The sequence below is a fragment of the Coregonus clupeaformis genome, chromosome 17, assembly GCF_020615455.1.
Source record: "Coregonus clupeaformis isolate EN_2021a chromosome 17, ASM2061545v1, whole genome shotgun sequence".
Lineage (NCBI taxonomy): Eukaryota > Metazoa > Chordata > Actinopteri > Salmoniformes > Salmonidae > Coregonus > Coregonus clupeaformis.
In genome coordinates, this window is record NC_059208.1 from 34111712 (window position 1) to 34127896 (window position 16185).

Here is a 16185-nt window from a genome sequence, read left to right on the forward strand (position 1 = left end):
AGCAATAGGCAAGGCATATTGACATGGGAGAGAGGCATAAAGCAATCACAGGTGTTATTAGAGAGAGCTAAGACAACATCTGGTAATGGCGATTAAAGTTTGGGCTGAGGCTAAACAGATAAACAGGACAGGGTACCGTGTAAAGGAACAGTCCAGCAGGCATCAGCTGTGCAGCTGAGTGATCATAAGGTCCAGTGAACAGCAATATGTGAGTCCGAGAGCAGTTCGAATTGGCGCTACAGCACAGCGAGCAGGAAGCACGGCTGTTGTTTGCGTGTGCTAGCGGGCCGGGGCTAGCAGATGGATCTTCGTGGTCGTCGCAACGGGAAGCCTGTTGAATTTACAGACGATTACGTCGGCAGACCAGTCGTGATGGAGCGGCGGGGCTCCGTGTCGACTCTAGGAGGTCCCGTCCGGTTGACAGAGAGGTAGATAGCCGGGAGATGTGCCTGACTCGAAGCTAGCTCAAGGCTGATTAGCCAACAACAACATCCATTTGGTTGCAGCTAGCTAGTTGCGATGATCCGGTATTAAAGGTCCAGTGATTCTGGCAGAAAATCCGATATGTTTTGGGTCGATAACGCACTGTGCAGACTGGCCGATAATAGTCCAGGTTAGAGCTGGCTGGTAGGTAGTGCAGGCCACGGACAATGGTGAAAAACCGCTAAGGTGTCTAATAGCAAGTAGCTAGTTAGCTGGCTACCCCCGTCCGGTAGACAGAGAGGTAGATAGCCGGGATATGGGCCTGGCTCGAGGCTAGCTGGTGCTTGCTTTGGGGGCAGTGGTGATTAGCCTACAGCAACATCCATTCAGTTGCAGCTAGCTAGTTGCGATCCGGTGTTAACGTCCAGTGATTCAGTTATTCCGGCAGAAAATCCGATGTTCTGGGTGAAAACCGCTAACGGTGGCTAATAGCAAGTAGCTAGTTAGCTAGTTAGCTGGCTAACTAGTTTCAACTGGAGATTCTAGATAAAGGTGAGTAAATAATAGTTTCCGTTCCACATTGAGTGAGGCGGGTTGCAGGAAAGTATATTTAGTAGAAGGATGAAAAGTGTGATAGGGAAATATATACGTAAAATACAAAAAAAAACTGGCTATTTACACGGACACACAAAAGAGAACACGACCGCACTGCTACGCCATCTATGTACACATCATTAGAGGGTTTTATATACAGTAAATTTTTTGTTTTTCTAAAAGCACTTTAAAATTTCCACAGTGGGAGCAACCAGGAACAAGCTAATGATCCAACTGAGTGCTTCTGCATAATGGTATGTCACATACTCCAAACTCCCATCTTTAACATAAAAAACCCACCCAAATCTTTGTCTGTTGCCTCTTCTCCCTCAGTGTGGGTCTTCTGGTGTGCCTTTAGGTTGCTCTTCCGGCCAAAGGTATTGCCGCAGGTGGGGCAGTTGTGTCAGCCAGAGCCGTGAGCCCTGGCCATGTGGGCTTTGAGCTGCTCCGGTCGAGCATAGCTTTCTTCGCACTCAGAGCAGGGGTGAGTCTTGCGAGGTGGAGGCGGCCGCCTGTGCTTCTCCTTCTTGTGGGCCCAGAGAAGGGTAACAGAGGAGAACGTGAGGTCACACTCAGCTTCAGGACAGGGAATTTGGAGCTCCTCCTTATGGGGTAAACCCGGTCGTTTCCCTCATTTTGCCACAAACTCCTCTACCCTCTCCTCGTCTTTTCCACTCTTCTCTCCATTAGCTGCCTCTCCCTCAGCAGACTTTGGCTCAGCCTCAGACACTTTCTTGGGAAGGCGGCCGCGTATTTTGGCCGGGACTTTTGCATCGCAATGCTGATCACCCGCAAAGTTCTCCTGGTGCAGCACAAGCTCCACCTCCATCTCAAACCCGCGGCCGCACTTGCCACAACGGTGAGTCTTGGTGTCATCATCCTCCTCTTCCAGCAGCTGGAGGTGCTGGGTGAGGCGGTGGGTGCGTAACTGGTTTGGGCCCCGCAAGCTGTGGATTGTTTTAAATCGCATAGCCTACAGTCGGAAGGGCCCGCAAATTGTGTGATTGATGATTTGCGACTGTCAGTGAAAAGCAGAGAGACCCAGCCAGGCATATCACAATATTTAAAAATACAATCGCAGAAAAACTGTTTGGAAAACAAATGGCTATTGCTGTAAAGAGAAGACAATGAAAAGACTCCAATCTGTCTTTTAGTTATGAAAATGTTCAACTTAATTGAGCGAAAAGTAGCCTATCTTATTGGCACCAGCAGAGAATATTGGCCATATCCGCGGACAATAATTTCCTCCTTCAGTTTAGATGGATGTCATATTGTATTTGTGTCTCTCCTTTTCATAGGCCTAATATATGGATCAGACAATGTCGTTTTTATTGATCTGTTTGCCAGTGTCAGCAGAGTAGGCTACCGTGTAACTCTGATATAGCCTATAGCAGCGATTCTCAACTGGTGGGTCGTGACCCAAAGAGGTTTTGAGGTGTCTGATTATTATTGTAATTATTTGTAAACTTTTTTGGGGGTTTTGTTTTTATGAAAAAATTATCCAGTCTGAACTTAAACGACTTAAAACAGGTAGAAATTATAATGAACATACAATTTTTTATAATTTTATTTCAAAAAATAATTTCTTCAATCACAGTTTTTTCAATATAGTGTTATTAGCAGCCCTATTTTGTTTGATTTTGTGGTCTCAAGCCAGTGGGTTTATTAGCATTCTTCATCAATAATATGGGCAACATTTTATTATTGACAATGAAAGAGGTGGGAATGTTGTTCCCTTGTCATATAATTGCTACATTTACTATCAATACAGCAGTAACAATAGTTTTCGAGATTCTATTTTGGCGATTATTTTTCGCGATGCAAATATTGGGTCACGACTGAGACAAACTGCTTCAATTTGGGTCCCGAGGCAAAACCAGTTGAGAACCACCGGCCTATAACCTAGTCCTACTCTAAGCCACTGCGCGCTGCATTGAACAGTCTTTTTTTGTGAACAATGATTTAGTTATATTATTAGCAAAATATTATGACTATCAAATCTAATCATCACATTAGGAATAGTAGGCATTGGATATCTTACAGTGAGGGAAAAAAGTATTTGATCCCCTGCTGATTTTGTACGTTTGCCCACTGACAAAGAAATGATCAGTCTATAATTTTAACGGTAGGTTTATTTGAACAGTGAGAGACAGAATAACAACAAAAAAATCAATAAAAACGCATGTAAAAAATGTTATAAATTGATTTGCATTTTAATGAGGGAAATAAGTATTTGACCCCCTCTCATTCAGAAAGATTTCTGGCTCCCAGGTGTCTTTTATACAGGTATCGAGCTGAGATTAGGAGCACACTCTTAAAGGGAGTGCTCCTAATCTCAGCTTGTTACCTGCATAAAAGACACCTGTCCACGGAAGCAATCAATCAATCAGATTCCAAACTCTCCACCATGGCCAAGACCAAAGAGCTCTCCAAGGATGTCAGGGACAAGATTGTAGACCTACACAAGGCTGGAATGGGCTACAAGACCATCGCCAAGCATCTTGGTGAGAAGGTGACAACAGTTGGTGTGATTATTCGCAAATGGAAGAAACACAAAATAACTGTAAATCTCCCTCGGCCTGGGGCTCCATGCAAGATCTCACCTCGTGGAGTTGCAATGATCATGAGAACGGTGAGGAATCAGCCCAGAACAACACAGGAGGATCTTGTCAATGATCTCAAGGCAGCTGGGACCATAGTCACCAAGAAAACAATTGGTAACACACTACGCCGTGAAGGACTGAAATCCTGCAGCGCCCGCAAGGTCCCCCTGCTCAAGAAAGCACATATACAGGCCCGTCTGAAGTTTGCCAATGAACATCTGAATGATTCAGAGGAGAACTGGGTGAAAGTGTTGTGGTCAGATGAGACCAAAATCGAGCTCTTTGGCATCAACTCAACTCGCCGTGTTTGGAGGAGGAGGAATGCTGCCTATAACCCCAAGAACACCATCCCCACCGTCAAACATGGAGGTGGAAACATTATGCTTTGGGGGTGTTTTTCTGCTAAGGGGACAGGGCAACTTTACCGCATCAAAGGGACGATGGACGGTGCCATGTACCGTCAAATCTTGGGTGAGAACCTCCTTCCCTCAGCCAGGGCATTGAAAATGGGTCGTGGATGGGTATTCCAGCATGACAATGACCCAAAACACACGGCCAAGGCAACAAAGGAGTGGCTCAAGAAGATGCACATTAAGGTCCTGGAGTGGCCTAGCCAGTCTCCAGACCTTAATCCCATAGAAAATCTGTGGAGGGAGCTGAAGGTTCGAGTTGCCAAACGTCAGCCTCGAAACCTTAATGACTTGGAGAAAATCTGCAAAGAGGAGTGGGACAAAATCCCTCCTGAGATGTGTGCAAACCTGGTGGCCAACTACAAGAAACGTCTGACCTCTGTGATTGCCAACAAGGGTTTTGCCACCAAGTACAAAGTCATGTTTTGCAGAGGGGTCATATACTTATTTCCCTCATTAAAATACAAATCAATTTATAACATTTTTGACATGCGTTTTTCTGTTTTTCTTTGTTGTTGTTATTCTGTCTCTCTCTGTTCAAATAAACCTACCATTAAAATTATAGACTGATCATGTCTTTGTCAGTGGGCAAACGTACAAAATCAGCAGGGGATCAAATACTTTTTTCCCTCACTGTACATTCATAAGTCTGCAAATGCGAGGATGCATGGAATGCTTTATAATAAAGGTGCATTTTTATGGTGAAAATTAGCTTCCCCAAACTTAAAACTGCCTATGTTAAAATAACTGCCCACATTTACTTTTCCTCAGCTAACAAGATGAGCAACGAACAGCAAAATCACTAGCCTATGTCAATCTACTATCCCCCATAGTAGAAAAGTTGACCTATTCTATTGGTCAGCTTGTCGTTCTGTGCGAGAAAGAAATAGCCTATTCCAAACAGACTCTTGGACCGTTGAAGGACGATAGATCCCAAATTCATACAACCAGTAGGCCTAGGCTACATCCAAAAAACGTTAAAAAGCAATGAGGCTCATGCAACAGATCAGAACGTTTAGCATAAAATGCTGATAAACTATTATTTCTTCACATTATAAGCGCAGCAATGCACACAAGGCAGTAGGCTACACGCAAATGTTCATTCCAGAATGCACATAGTGGGAAAACACCATTGTGAGTGGTTTCATGCGACAGAGATTAAAATATCTGTTAGAAAGAGGGAAGATCTAAATATGCAACAACTAGCATTGGTAGCTAATATGACTTGGATTGTGCCTTTGGCTACTGGACAATGAAAGAAAGTTGATTTGAAAACCAATAGAACATGAGAGAAAAAGGCTACTGGTTTCAATGGCATATGGATGACTATAAAATAATTGCCTGCACGTTTTGCTACTTTGAAGCAAGGTAAGACATGCATCATAATATGTAGTAAAACGTTCAGGTTTCACACAATTAAGTATATATTTTCAAAATGCATACTGCCTCCAGCACATTGCAAAGTGGTGTGTGGCAAGCTGAAGCCTGCCTAGTTGTCTATGCACTTGAATGGTGAATGGGAAGCGTGCTTCAATTACCAGTTGAGAAATAAAAATAGTAGCTCTTTTTAATCGTGGCCATCGTTCTTTTACAGGCGATTGCCTTTAGAATTGCACAATGATTGGGCATATTAAAGCATGTTTCAATCCAGCAGCAACAAAGTTGTTTGAGCGCTCACACTACATCGACTGGTATTTCAATCAATGAATAGGCTCAAATGCATAATTTAGCAATAGATTATAATTTTTTTCCCGGACAATTGGCCGGCAATTTTACTTATCGGCTTTTCATATCAAGAAATTGGCCTCACAGGTCCTCAACTGGCAGCTTCATTAAATAGTACCGGCAAAACACCAGTCTCAACGTCAACAGTGAAGAGGCGACTCCGGGATGCTGACCTTCTAGGCAGCCTTGTTCTGAGCCAATTGCAATTTGTCCCTTTTTTTGTGGCACCTGACCACACGATTGAACAGTAGTCCAGGTGCGACAAACCTAGGGCCTGTAGGACCTGCCTTGTTGATTGCACCTACACTGCTCGTGCACGTCAACGAGCATCTGCGTAGCCAGGCGCTAAAATAGAATGTGTTCTATTTGTGACGCTTGACGCACTACAAGTCCCGCCTCTCCCATCTCCTCATTGGTTTTTAGGAGCATATACCCACGTGATTGATTGCGTGTCCTGATCGCGTCTGGTGTTGGTGGACAAAATCAACATGTGCGCGAGCGGTGTGGTCAGCTTGTTACTGAATCTGATTTGCTGAACCTCTCTTGCGCTCATAATTCCGCGATGGCAAAGCGTGCCAGCCTTCCCAGCTAGCATGTTAAATCATCATTCATTAAGTTCCTGAATCATTTGATCCACAGCGCATTTTTGTTAACTTGGTTGTAGCTGGCTAGTTATTGAAACACATACAAAGGTTGACATTTTCTAGCTATTAGTTGCTAATTAACATGGGCATTGTTTTGCCAATTAACATTAAGGGCGTGTTCGTAAATTACCTCTGGCTATCTACTCCCATTTCAGAGCACTCTCGTCTGTGTGTGCCAAAACGCAGAATAATTTATGAATTTATGAACGCTCGTTGAATATGGCCGGTGTCGGCAAAAAAAGCGTAATTAAATTATTGCCAGCAGCACAGTCATCAACGCTCTTGTTAACATGAAAACAGCCTAACCAGCTCTGCTAGAGCGAATAAAATGGGGTGTGGTTAGCATGTTACATGCTGACTAGACAGGGTGCGCATGTTGATTTTGTCCACCCACACCAGACTCGATCAGGACACGCAGGTTAAAATATCAAAACGAACTCTGAACCAGCTATATTAATTTGGGGACAGGTCGAAAAGCATTAACATTTGTCAATTTAGCTTGCTGTTGCTAGCTAATTTGTCCTGGGATATAAACATTGGGTTGTTATTTTACCTGAAATACACAAGGTCCTCTACTCCGACAATTAATCCACAGATAAAAGGGTAAACAGAGTTTGTTTCTAGTAATCTCTACGCCTTCAGGCTTCTTCTTCTTTGGACTTAAATGGCGGTTGGCAACCAACTTTAAGGTGCATTACCACCACCGACTGCAGTGTGGACCTCAGTTCATCTTTCAATTACCCAGGTGGGTATATGCTCCTAAAAACCAATGAGGAGATGGGAGAAGCGGGACTTGCAGCACATCAAACATCACAACTAGAACCAAGTTCTGTTTTAGATGCTCATTGATGTATGTGTACATTTATTTAGTTTGTAAATTCAATCTGGAGTGCCAGAGTGCGCTCTGGGCGTTCATAAAGTATTCTGTGCTCTGCACACTCAGACGAGAGTGCTCTGAAATCGGAGTAGATAGCCAGAGTTAATTTACGAACGCACCCTTAATGTTAATTGGCAACTAATAGCTAGCAAACGTGAACCTTTGTGTATGTGTTTTAATAACCAGCCAGCTACAACCAGGCAAGTTAACAAACACTCGCTATATGTTTTACAGAACAGTAAAGAAAAAGGCAATGACAACAAACCAGAAACACGGCAAATATAAGCAAAGTAGCTAAAACTTTAGCCAGGCAATGCAGACAAAACAAACGGGAGTGGGGAAAAATAAGGTAGCAGACATTTTCCGAGACCATGCTAAAATAGTATTATAATGTTGTATTAGGTGTTTTTTAAATAATTTGGGATTGAACATGAAAAGCCAAGGTAAAAATGTATATGTAGCTAACTGGCTACAGCCGTTGCTTTCCTTTGAAAGCGTTATGATGCGCTGTTGTAAAGTACTTCCGGGTCACGGATTTTTGGAATCCTTCAGAATAAAGTATTTCTATCAGATATTATGTCATTTATGTTTATTTTTCATATTGGACATACATATTGTGTATGGTGCAATATATTATAGGAGTACACACAAAATAAATATTGTTGACCATTTAGCTGATTGGCCTTTAAGGGCCGCAGAATGAGCAGTGACACTCCTTGGGTTGTACACTGTGTATTTGGAAACTAGAGGTGCTCCTGAGTAAAATGGACACCCCTTTTACTGCGACACAATGTACAGGAAATTGTGTACTACAGTGCAGTATGTCCAATATGGAAACGTATTGAACATCGTGCAATATGAATTGGCTAATTAACAATGGGATTTAAGTGTTTTCTAAAGTTGATTATTATAATATTAGTATTAATATTATTACTATTATTATTAATAGTAGCATTAAATAATGCTTTGTTATTTGTATTTCTGTTGTTACCATGATAGCTATCTAGGAAACATTACTTTTAATGCTGTTAACAATCATGTTAATGCTATAATATTATTTGTGTAATAAATGCGAATTACTTTATTGCTTTTTTCATATTGTTAAACAAAATTCAAAGTCTGTTAACATTTCCTCTTAAAATGTTACGAACTTCGAACATTTGTATTATTTTTCACAATTTTCATTGCGGGACTTTTATTTTGAAGGAACATCGCCGAGGTCAATGGCTTATGCCGCGTTCAAAACAACTGGGAACTCGGAAAAAATACGAGGTCATATCATGACCGTCACTGATCTTCAGCTCTAGAAAGAGGCCGGTGTTCCCGAGTTTGAATTTTTAGTTGGATGACCGTTCAAATCGATTTCTCCTAGTCGGAGCTTGTTTTTTTCCGAGTTCCCTGTTGATTTGAACGCGTCTCATTGTTGGACATAAAAGACTGTAAGAAACACCAGGAAATCAGCTCTCAAGTTATTTTAATTCAATAAATCTGTTCCCAAGTATTCCCACGCATAATAGACACGACATGATCGTACACAAATGTAAGCAAGGTTTGAAATGATTATGTTTAGTCAAACATATCTGTTTGGGATTCTTGCGGTGAATTTGTAGTCTACAAATTATTTGAAGTTATGTTCCGCCCCCACATTTGTAACAGATGTTATTGCAGGTGTAGCGAAATGCTTGTGTTCCTAGCTCCAACAGTGCAGTAGTATCTAACAATTCACAACAATACACACAAATCTAAAAGTAAAACAATGGAATTAAGAAATATATAAATATTAGGATGAGCAATGTCGGAGTGGCATTGACTTAAATACAGTAGAATAGAATACAGTAAATACATATGAGATGAGTAAAGCAGTATGTAAACATTATTAAAGTGACTAGTGTTCCATTATTAAAGTGGCTAGTGATTCCATGTCTATGTACAGTGGGGAGAACAAGTATTTGATACACTGCCGATTTTGCAGGTTTTCCTACTTACAAAGCATGTTGAGGTCTGTAATTTTTATCATAGGTACACTTCAACTGGGGCTGTCGCTGGGCAATACGGACTTTCAGCTCCCTCCAAAGATTTTCTATTGGGTTTACGTCTGGAGACTGGATAGGCCACTCCAGGACCTTGAGATGCTTCTTACGGAGCCACTCCTTAGTTGCCCTGGCTGTGTGTTTCGGGTCGTTGTCATGCTGGAAGACCCAGCCACGACCCATCTTCAATGGTCTTACTGAGGGAAGGAGGTTTGCCAAGATTTCGCGATACATGGCCCCATCCATCCTCCCCTCAATACGGTGCAATTGTCCTGTCCCCTTTGCAGAAAAGCATCCCCAAAGAATGATGTTTCCACCTCCATGCTTCACGGTTGGGATGGTGTTCTTGGGGTTGTACTCATCCTTCTTCTTCCTCCAAACACGGCGAGTGGAGTTTAGACCAAAAAGCTCTATTTTTGTCTCATCAGACCACATGACCTTCTCCCATTCCTCCTCTGGATCATCCAGATGGTCATTGGCAAACTTCAGACGGGCCTGGACATGCGCTGGCTTGAGCAGGGGGACCTTGCGTGCGCTGCAGGATTTTAATCCATGACGGCGTAGTGTGTTACTAATGGTTTTCTTTGAGACTGTGGTCCCAGCTCTCTTCAGGTCATTGACCAGGTCCTGTCGTGTAGTTCTAGGCTGATCCCTCACCTTCCTCATGATCATTGATGCCCCACGAGGTGAGATCTTGCATGGAGCCCCAGACCGAGGGTGATTGACCGTCATCTTGAACTTCTTCCATTTTCTAATAATTGTGCAAACAGTTGTTGCCTTCTCACCAAGCTGCTTGCCTATTGTCCTGTAGCCCATCCCAGCCTTGTGCAGGTCTACAATTGTATCCCTGATGTCCTTACACAGCTCTCTGGTCTTGGCCATTGTGGAGAGGTTGGAGTCTGTTTGATTGAGTGTGTGGACAGGTGTCTTTTATACAGGTAACGAGTTTAAACAGGTGCAGTTAATACAGGTAATGAGTGGAGAACAGGAGGGCTTCTTAAAGAAAAACGAACAGGTCTGTGAGAGCCGGAATTCTTACTGGTTGGTAGGTGATCAAATACTTATGTCATGCAATAAAATGCAAATTAATTACATAAAAATCATACGATGTGATTTTCTGGACAGTTGAAGTGTACCTATGATAAAAATTACAGACCTCTACATGCTTTGTAAGTAGGAAAACCTGCAAAATCGGCAGTGTATCAAATACTTGTTCTCCCCACTGTATATAGGGCAGCAGCCTCTAAGGTGCAGGGTTGAGTAACCGGGTGGTAGCCAGCTAGTGAAGGCTATTTGACAGTGATGTTCTTGGGATAGAAGCTGTTTTTCAGTCTTTCGGTCCCAACTTTGATGCACCTGTAGTGACCTCACCTTCTGGATGATAGCGGGGTGAACAGATCGTGGCTCGGGTGGTTGATGTCCTTGATGATCTTTTTGGCCTTCCTGTGACATCGGATGCTGTAGGTGTCCTGGAGGGCAGGCAGTGTGCCCCCGGTGATGAGTTGGGCAGACCGCACCACCGTCTGGAGAGCCCTGCGGTTGCGGGCGGTGCAGTTGCCGTACCGGGCGGTGCAGTTGCCGTACCAGGCGGTGATACAGCCTGACAGGATGCTCTCAATTCTGCATCTGTAAAAGTTTGTGAGGGGGCCAAGCCAAATTTCTTCAGCCTCCTGAGGTTGAAGAGGCGATGTTGCGGCTTCTTCATCACACTGTCTTTGTGGGTGGACCATTTCAGATTGTCAGTGATGTGTATGCTGAGGAATTTGAAGCTTTTTACCTTCTCCACTGCGGTCCCGTCGATGTGGATAGGGGCGTGCTCCCTCTGCTGTTTCCTAAAGTCCACGATCAGCTCCTTCGTTCTGTTGACGTTGAGGGAGAGGTTATTTTCCTGGCAACTGTCACGACTTCCGCCGAGGCTGCCTCTCCTCCTTGTTCGGGCAGGTTTCGGCGTTCGTCGTCACCGGCTTACTAGCTGCTGCCGATCCATTTATCATCACTCCACTTGTCTTGTCTAATTAATCACACACACCTGGTTCTTATCCCCAATTAGTCATTGTATAAGTGTTCCCTCTGCTTCCTTGTCTGTGTGGGTGATTGTTTGTAGTGAGCTGTGTGTATCTCGGTTGAGCTACCCTTACCTTGTTGTTGCCAGGGTAGATATTTCCCCTGTGCCTGTGTTTTGTTGTCGCATGCTTGCGCTACTGTTTATCGACGAATAAACGCTTTGGATGCGTATTACTCTCCTGCGCCTGACTCCTTCTATCACACGCATCACAGCAACACTCCGCCAGGGCCCTCACCTCCTCCCTGTAGGCTGTCTCGTCATTGTTGGTAATCAGACCTACTAATGTTGTGTCATCTGCAAACTTGATGATTGAGTTGGAGGCGTGCATGGCCACGCAGTCATGGGTGAACAGGGAGTACAGGAGGGGGCTGAGCACGCACCCTTGTTGGGCCCCTGTGTTGAGGATCAGCGAAGTGGAGGTGTTGTTTCCTACCTTCACCACCTGGGGGCGGCCCGTCAGGAAGTCCAGGACCCAGTGGCACAGGGCGTGGTTCAGGCCCAGGACCCCGAGCTTAATGATGCACTAGGAGGGTACTATGGTGTTGAAGGCTGAGCTATAGTCAATGAACAGCATTCTTACGTAGGTATTCCTCTTGTCCAGATGGGATAGGGCAGTGTTCAGTGCGATGGCGATTGCATCGTCTGTGGATCTATTGGGGCGGTAAGCAATTTGAAGTGGGTCTAGGGTGTCCGGTAAGGTAGAGGTGATATGATCCTTAACTAGCCTCTCAAAGCACTTCATGATGACGGAAGTGAGTGCTACAGGGCGATAGTCATTTAGTTCAGTTACCTTTGCTTTCTTGGGTACAGGAACAATGGTGGACATCTTGAAGCAAGTGGGGACAGCAGACTGGGATAGGGAGAGATTGAATATGTTCATAAACACTCTGGTCTGCGCATGCTCTGAGGATGCGGCTAGGGATGCCGTCTGGACCGGCAGTCTTGCGAGGGTTAATACGCTTAAATGTCTTACTCACGTTGGCCACAGAGAGTTTTTCTTGAAGGACATGCTGAGGGAGGACGCCTTTGCAGGGAGAGGTCAGGCTGGTCCTCGCCTCATCATTATAGATTACTGCAAGGCAGAGAGGGGAGGGAGGGTATTTCCAGGGGGCAAACTGAGCCTCTGCACCTTCCACCTACTCCAGGCAGTGTGGAGGTGGCTGTGGAGCAAGGAAAGTGGAGTAGACCTGAGAGACAGCCAGATCCTCTTCACTGTCGTCAAAGACATCATGGATGCCAGGGAAGAGATGGTTGAGCCCCTCTATCAGCAGGCCGAATATAATTTCAGCAAAAGCAAGTTGGTTATTCACTGTGTCTGGGGGTGTTTTATATATTTTGTACAGCGAGCGAGCTGTGGTGGCTGCATTGCATCGTGCTATCTGTGCTGTTTCACTGTCAGATAATCCATCCGTGACTGGTGCTACCTGCTGGAGTTCTTGTCGATGATTGTTCACAACACAACGCCCTAGGCGAGACTAACTGCTGCACCCCTCCTATCCCAGCTAAACTATGTACAGCAGGTGGTCGGCAATAGGTTTTTCTCAGCTAAAAGTCGCAGGAACAGAACATAATAACAGCCCAATTAATAGGCCTATGCTACAAATTAAACACACATTTTAACACATCTGGTTAGTAGGCTATATAATCAGTTCAATGTCAATAACATAGCCTAATATTTTCAATGTGATTACATTGATAAAATCACCAATGTCTCTATTAAATACGTTTTTTTTTTTTTTTTTTTATTGTGTTGATTGGGGAAAAACAGCTTGCAATCAAGAGAAAATGTTGCGCTGAAAAAGTCTCAAAAGAAAGGTGGATAATGAAAATATAAGTTTCAGGGAAGAATGGATAGAGAAATGGGCATTCTTACCATATTTCTCTATGTCAAACCAGAGCTTCTTGTTTGCAACGCTGTTTGCAAATAATTAAGTCTTAGACATCCTTATGTTTCCATGCATGGCACTTTCAAAAGTTACCTTTCCACCCAGACAGAGGCTCTTCCCGACGCAGAAAAATATAAGCTTCAACTGCTGGCTAGTCGTCCGTTGTATAACCCAACAACACAGGTGCTTCCCTAAAAGCTGCCTGGGTTTAAACAAACATCTTCTCTTTTCAGAAAGAGAAAAGCTCAGTTAATAAGGACAGAATAGCAAAGTCAATTTTTTATCTCCTCTAATATTATATAGGCTGCAGCTCAGCTTCAGAAAGTCATAGAGAGGAATCAATAAATCACCATAAGCATCAGAGTCACGTCTTTCTACCATAAGGCATCATTGATATAGAACGCTTTATATAATCTGGATACTTTTTATGTATTTATTTGAAAATATAAAGCAAACAATAGATATCCGTTTTGCCCTTTTCTTTAACAAAGGGTATGGGATACCCTCACTCAATTCAAGCCCTGGTTTAAACCAAACACACCAAGCCCTTCCCGGAGGTATTTAAGGAGTGCATGCAACAGTATTGGAGGATTTGGCTATACTGACATCTATGAATTGCATAATTGTGTCTGTCAAACAGGTAGGTTTACCACTTATTTTTGGGAATAGGAAGAAATAGGTTCCAATTATTATATGTAATTCTATGATTAGGCCCATAAAAAATGATGGTGCACGCGTGCACATATAGGAGGTCCCTTACCAGGCAGAATATCATTTTACTTTAACCCCTGCATCTGAGAGTTACAATGTTGCAATCACTATGCAGCCAACTGCCTATAGTAGGAAACCGAGTTTCTTACTAATAATATGCCACCTGTTATCACACATGGCATGACCCCACAGCTATTAATTACAATAAAAATAACACTTTTATTTAACATATTTAACATATAATTTAATATTCCTGTAGAACTGTAAAAAAGAGTGAGATAATTTGAGCTTTGGAAACAAGTGCTTGCATAAATGCATGGCGGGCCTCGTTTCGCTGGAGCAGTGTAAAATAAGCTTTATGTCAATGACCCAGCCTTAACGAATGTGGTTTATTCATATATCGAATTTGATTGTCCAACATCAGTTTCAGCATTTATTTATTTTGTGGCCTGCCAAGAGTGGCCTCTTTCCTCTGCTGTGGTGCTGCATTGCAGTCAGCGATGTTTTCTCTCGGTAACTGTCCAAGGTCCTGAAATCAAATAATCTGAGACATAGAGAGAGAGATGTAGTCTATTTAAATCCCAAAAAATAAATAAAGTAAACAGGTGATAGATAATTGAGTAATCTTACAAATTACTTGGTGATAGAATTAATGCGAGTACAGTTGTGGTCAAAAGTTTTGAGAATGACACAAATACTAATTTTCACAAAGTCTGCTGCCTCAGTTTTGATGAAGGCAATTTGCATATACTCCAGAATGTCATGAAGAGTGATCAGATGAATTGCAATTAATTGCAAAGTCCCTCTTTGCCATGAAAATGAACTGAATCCCCAAAAAACATTTCCACTGCATTTCAGCCCTGCCACAAAAGGACCAGCTGCCATCATGTCAGTGATTCTCTCATTAACACAGGTGAGAGTGTTGACGAGGACAAGGCTGGATATCACTCTGTCATGCAGATTGAGTTAGAATAACAGACTGGAAGCTTTAAAAGGAGGGTGGTGCTTGAAATCATTGTTCTTCCTCTGTTAACCATGGTTACCTGCAAGGAAACACGTGCCATCATCATTGCTTTGCACAAAAAGGGCATCACAGGCAAGGATATTGCTGCTAGTAAGATTGCACCTAAATCAACCATTTATCGGATCATCAAGAACTTCAAGGAGAGAGGTTCATTTGTTGTGAAGAAGACGTCAGGGCGCCCAAGAAAGTCCAGCAAGCGCCAGGACCATCTCCTAAAGTTGATTCAGCTGCGGGATCAGGGCACCACCAGTGCAGAGCTTGCTCAGGAATGGCAGCAGGCAGGTGTGAGTGCATCTGCACGCACAGTGAGGCGAAGACTTTTGGAGGATGACCTGGTGTCAAGAAGGGCAGCAAAGAAGCCACTTCTCTCCAGGACAAACATCAGGGACAGACTGATATTCTTCAAAAGGTACAGGGATTGGACTGCTGAGGACTGGGGTAAAGTAATTTTCTCGGATTAATGCCCTTTCCGATTGTTTGGGGCATCCGGAAAACACCTTGTCCGGAGAAGACTAGGTGAGCGCTACCATCAGTCCTGTGTCATGCCAACAGTAAAGCATCCTGAGACCATTCATGTGTGGGGTTGCTTCTCAGCCAAGGGAGTGGGCTCACTCACAATTTTGCCTAAGAACACAGCCATGAATTAAGAATGGTACCAACACATCCTCCGAGAGCAACTTCTCCCAACCATCCAAGAACAGTTTGGTGATGACTAATGCCTTTTCCAGCATGATGGAGCACCTTGCCATAAGGCAAAAGTGATAACTAAGTGTTTTGGGGAACAAAACATCGACATTTTGGGTCCATGGCCAGGAAACTCCCCAGACCTTAATCCTATTGAGAACTTGTGGTCGATCCTCAAGAGGCGGGTGGACAAACAAAACCCACAAATTCTGACAAACTCCAAGCATTGATTATGCAAGAATGGGCTGCCATCAGTCAGGATGTGGCCCAGAAGTTAATTGACAGCATGCCAGGGCGGATTGCAGAGGTCTTGAAAAAGAAGGGTCAACACTGCAAATATTGACTCTTTGCATAAACGTAATGTAATTGTCAATAAAAGCCTTTGCCACTTATGGAATGCTTGTAATTATACTTCAGTATACCATAGTAACATCTGACAAAAATATCTCATAACACTGAAGCAGCGAACTTTGTGAAGACCAATACTTGTGTCATTCTCAAAACTTTTG